The 5,493-nt window shown below is 44.4% G+C and overlaps 1 non-coding gene across 1 annotated transcript; it reads left to right on the top strand.

Moving 5' to 3' along the window:
* The first annotated feature begins 2,863 nt into the window (after nt 1-2,863).
* LOC118483604 lies at nt 2,864-2,967 on the top strand. Its single transcript, XR_004870891.1, has one exon. It is a non-coding gene; the product is annotated as a small nucleolar RNA R71 (small nucleolar RNA).
* Nucleotides 2,968-5,493: the final 2,526 nt, after the last annotated feature.

Genomic DNA, 5,493 nt, shown 5'->3' on the forward strand with positions numbered 1-5,493 from the left:
AAAACTCCTAATAGATTTCACGGATGTAGGAGGCGGGAGCTTTGAAATAGTCTCGACTTTGGCTCGGTCAACCTCGAGCCCCGCCTGTGAAATCTTGTGCCCAAGCACAATGCCCTCCTTCACCATGAAGTGGCATTTCTCCCAGTTTAACACAAGGTTGGCTTCTTCACATCTAGCCAACATCCTTTTCAGATTCCCGAGACACTGATCAAAAGAACTTCCAAACACAGAAAAATCATCCATGAAAACCTCCATGGAGTCCTCGATCATGTCGTGAAAAATGGCCACCATACATCTCTGAAATGTGGCCGGGGCATTGCACAGTCCAAAGGGCATCCGCCGGTAGGCGAATGTGCCATAGGGACATGTGAATGTCGTCTTCTCCTGATCCTCAGGAGAGATGGGAATCTGAAAATATCCTGAAAAACCATCGAGGAAGCAGTAGTACATCCTTCCCGACAACCTCTCCAACATCTGATCAATGAAAGGGAGTGGGAAATGATCCTTCCTTGTGGCATCATTGAGTTTGCGGTAGTCAATGCAAACTCTCCATCCGGTGACAGTACGAGTAGGAATCAACTCGTTTTTCTCATTGGTCACCACTGTCATGCCTCCTTTCTTCGGGACTACCTGTACAGGGCTAACCCACGGTGAATCAGAGATCGGGTATATCAAAGCTGCATCAAGTAGTTTGATGACCTCTTTCTTCACAACCTCCTGCATGTTGGGGTTCAAACGCCTCTGATGCTGTACTACAGGTCTAAAGTCCTCCTCCATCAAGATCTTATGGGTACAAAAGGATGGATTGATCCCTTTTATATCCATAATCTTCCAAGCAATCGCCTTCTTGTGCTGCTTCAGGACTTCAAGCAATCGATCCTTTTCTTCCTTCGACAACCCAGCAGAAATGATAACGGGCAGATGAGTCTCACCCTCCAAGAAAGCATACTCCAAATGATCTGGGAGCTCCTTAAGCTCAACCGAAGGTGGATCCTCAATAGAAGGGCGTGCTTTAGGCTCAGTCACGCGATCCACAACCTCAAATACCTCGGGACACGGGGGAGATGCGTGACCTATCAGACAGGTCACCTCCTCAACCATTCGGTCCACACTAGGTGAACCAAAAGTCTCCCCTCCAAGCAGCTGTGTGTCCATAACATCCTCCTCGAATGTAGCATGAAGATGATCACTCACATAAGTATCGATAGTCTCAATGAAGTAGAGTGTATCATCCTGACTCTGTGAGTGTTGCATGGATTTCCCTATATCAAAGGTAACCTCCTCATCATCAACTCTGAGAGTAAGTCTACCAGTGCAGACATCAATCAAGGCTCTCGCAGTGGCTAGGAATGGGCGACCTAAGATAAGGGGAACGTTTTTATCCTCATCCATGTCCAGAATCATGAAATCGACAGGAAAGACAAACTTGTCGATTTTCACCAGCATATTCTCAACTATGCCTCGAGGGTACTTCACTGAACGGTCGGCTAGCTGAATGCTCATACGAGTCGGCTTAGGCTCTCCCAAGTCTAGCTTAGCAAAAACCGCATATGGCATGAGGTTTATGCTAGCTCCAAGATCAGCCAACGCATTGCTAACCGACAAACTACCGATCAAACACGGGATAGTGAAACTCCCAGGATCATTCATTTTCTTCGGTAGTTTGTTCTGAAGAACCGCTGAACACTCTTCATTCAAGGTCACTTGCGAAAGCTCCTCAAGTTTCTTTTTGTTGGATAGGATATCCTTCAGAAACTTGGCATACTTAGGCATTTGAGCAAGTGCCTCGACAAATGGTAAATTTATATGAAGTTGCTTAAAAAGCTCGAGGAATTTACCATAGTGTTCTTCCATTTTCTGCTTCTTCAACCTCCCCGGATATGGAACGGGAGGGACATACTCTCTCACTGGCTCCTTGGGTCGTGCGGTACTTGCTGGGACTCGCCTCTGTTGCACCTCACCCGGAGACTCAGCCTCAATCTCCTCATCAACCTCCTCGTCATCGACTGGCTTTTCTGAAACAGCCGGAGGGATGGCTTGAGCGGTCTTGCCGCTTCTCAACGTGATGGCCTTTGCTGTAGCATTTGGATTTGGCTCTGTGTTGCTCGGAAGGCCCCCCTGTTGTCTCGCTGACAACATCTTGGCAATCTGGCCAACTTGGTTCTCAATGGCCTGCATGGAAGCCTTTTGGCTTTTCAACTCACTCTCGTGCCTCGTGAAACGACCGTCATACTCCCTAAAACGCTTCTCATTCTCCGCTTTTTGAGTGTTTTGACCAGCTAAGATTTGACTAAGCATATCATGCACACTAGGATCACTAGAAGGAGGCGGCTGCTGAGGACGAGGTGGACCATATGCTCCATGGGTCGGAGCTGTGGGACGTGGAGCAAATCCTGGTGGATGTTGGTTAGAAGCATCGGGCTTCCAACTAAAGTTTGGATGATTCTTCCACCCCGGATTATAAGTATTGCTGTAGGGATTGTTTTGAGGACGGTATTGGTTTCCCATGAAATCAACATGCTCGTGTGACATCTCTCCCGTCGGAAAATCACCTACCTGATATGCTCCCCCACTCGAAGAACCACTCGAGTGCATTTCCATCACTCGATCAAATTTCGAAGACAAGGCATCCATACGTGCTGTCATGGCTGTGTAGTCGTCCACATGATGAACTCCCTGCCGAGAACTCTTTCCCCTCGGGGGCTGTTGCGTCCGGTTTTTCACGGCACACTTTTCAAGAATCTCAAATGCCTCGGTGGCATTTTTCGTGCCGATATCACCACCCGAGTATGTATCAATCATCATCTGTCCCTGACTGTCCAAACCATGGTAGAAGATCTGACACTGTTGCCACTTGGGCAACCCGTGATGTGGGACCTTTCTCATAAGCTCTTTGAAACGCTCCCATGCCTCGTAAAGGGATTCGTCCTCGTCCTGACGAAAGTTCAGAATCTTGGTTCTCAACCGAACAGTTTTCTCTGGAGGGAAATATTTCTGAAGGAACTTCTCAGCTAATTGATTCCACGTAGTGATAGATCCAGCTGGAAGTGAAAGAAGCCACTCCTTGGCTCCATCCCGTAAGGAAAACGGAAAGAGCCAAAGGCGGATAGCATCCGCTGATGCATCACGAATCCTAAATGTGGCACAAACCTCTAGAAACCCCGCGATGTGAACACTAGGATCCTCGTGATCCTTGCCATAAAACTGCACCGCATTCTGCAACATCGATATGGTGCCAGCCTTGATTTCGAAATTATTATTGTCGATTGTCGGTGCATTGATGCTCGCAGGCAAACCATCGAGTGACGGTTTTCCAATTTCATTCAAGATCCTATTCTCTTCCGCGTCCGCCATGTCTACCCGAACCTCGTAGAAGGTGTCGTCGTCTGCTGTGTCTGTCTCAATCGTCTCAGCTACCACGCGAAACCGCTCCCGCAGTCTCCGGTGAAGATCGCGCTCCGGCTCCGATGAAGGCTCAACGATATCAGCAGCAGGGGTTGAGGACATGCACGACCTGTAGGGAATAAGGAGCACAATGCACAAAATATATACAAAAACAAAAATCAACTAGCAAATAATCATATATATATATATATATATATTTCAAATAATCAAGCAAAGACAAATAAAACAAGTAGACAAAAACTTTGTACACTTTTCACAATGGCTAAATAAGTAACTCGAATCGTTTTCAAGAAGACCGCATCCCCGGCAACGGCGCCAAAAACTTGATGTGCGTGAATTATATATATTTTTAATTAAGTTTTTCTTCACACAATTTAGTTTTAAAAATGGTTTTTCACCTAGGAACTAACTACACACACAAAGGGCAAGTGTACCCGTCGGGTGGTAATATAGCTAATCGGCAAGAACCGGATATCAATCCGTGGATGCGGTGTCTCGATACTAAACTTTTGCTACTTTAAAGCCTTTTCAAATGTTGGGTTGATTTTTCTAACTTATCATGCAAATAAGTAAACTACTAAAAATTCTAACAAGAACAATATCTAAGAAAAGGTTGCCTAAACTAAGTTTCCACTAACAAACATATGACAACAAGGTGGAAGATTTGTGATGATGCAAGTTCTAGATTTAACTAAGTCCCCAATCAAGGCTTCCTAGTTTATAATTCTTAGGAAAATTAAAAATGAATTAACATTCTAATCACCTAAAAATTATTCTTTTAAGCTCACTTGCTAAGTTGATGTTAATCTTTTAATCATGAGTTATTTGTTTGTCAAAACTCCTAACTCTACAAATTAGGGAAAACTAATATGAACAACACACTAATCACCCTAACTTGGTTTCAAGTAGTTGGCACTATCATCATGTTCTTGATATGAACCACAAGCATGGTCATGCTAGCTAACAACTTTGGCCTAAATCATCAACAAAACATGAACACAAACTATAGAATTCATATAAACATACTTTTGATCTTTCCAAATCTAGATGCAAGAATTCACACACAAGCTCAAATCATTGTTCATATCACATTAGCACTCACCATTCCTAGTTTCATGCTATGAATCATACTAACAAGTTAACAAGATTCAATAATCATAATCTCTACATGGGCTTTCCAACACAACATGTAAATACTTATGAGCAAACATTCAAGAACAAGAACTTTAAGCATGCATAAGAATTCCAACAACAAAACTAAGTGACAACATGAAGATTAACAAGAACAATCATCACATCTACTTCCATATTATCATATGTTCATAAGCTTCAACATAGTTTAGACAACACAAGTGTTTAGCCCATAAGGCTCATGAATACCAAATCAAGCACAAAGAAACATAAATTGTTCATAATGTAGTAAGCTAACCAAATTAAAGACAAGATTTAAATGGTGTTTGAGTAGATCTTCAAGTGATTTAATCCTCTTCAAGGCTTCCTCTTGGCTCCAACAAGCTTCCAAGACCAGATTCTTGAGAGAAAAAGTCACCAAAATGCTCCAACTCCCTTGCAAATGAGCTAGAAACTCGTATTTAAACTGTTGGGCGTTTGGCACTACCATGCCACCTTTTGGCACGGTCGTGCTTGGCAAGTGTCAGAGTCACTTTTCGTCTGTCAATCTTGTTTGCAACCATTTCTGGAAAAATCCCGCTCAAATGTTCCCGAGGTCGCACGACCGTGCTCGGAGATCCTCTGGTCGTGCGAGCCGGTAGTGCTCGGTAACAGACGCATCGTTCTCGGAAACAAGCTGATCAGGAGTTGATTTTGGCCTGGCACGGTCGTGCCACTGTTTGGCACGGTAGTGCTCCCCTGAATTTTGACGATTTGGCTGATAGATGCTAGTGCTGGCTGAGAGTGCCGATGTCGGAGGGCTTGGCACGGTCGTGCCACTGTTTGGCACGGTAGTGCCATATCTGGCAGTTTGCTGGAATGCACCATTTTAGCTCTATTTTGCTCCAAAAGCTTCCGTTTCATCACCGGGCCGAAGCCCGGACCTGTATTTTCACAAACAACTCAAATGAGTACCAA

Source organism: Helianthus annuus, chromosome 10 (genome assembly GCF_002127325.2).
Source record: "Helianthus annuus cultivar XRQ/B chromosome 10, HanXRQr2.0-SUNRISE, whole genome shotgun sequence".
Taxonomy (NCBI): Eukaryota; Viridiplantae; Streptophyta; class Magnoliopsida; order Asterales; family Asteraceae; genus Helianthus; species Helianthus annuus.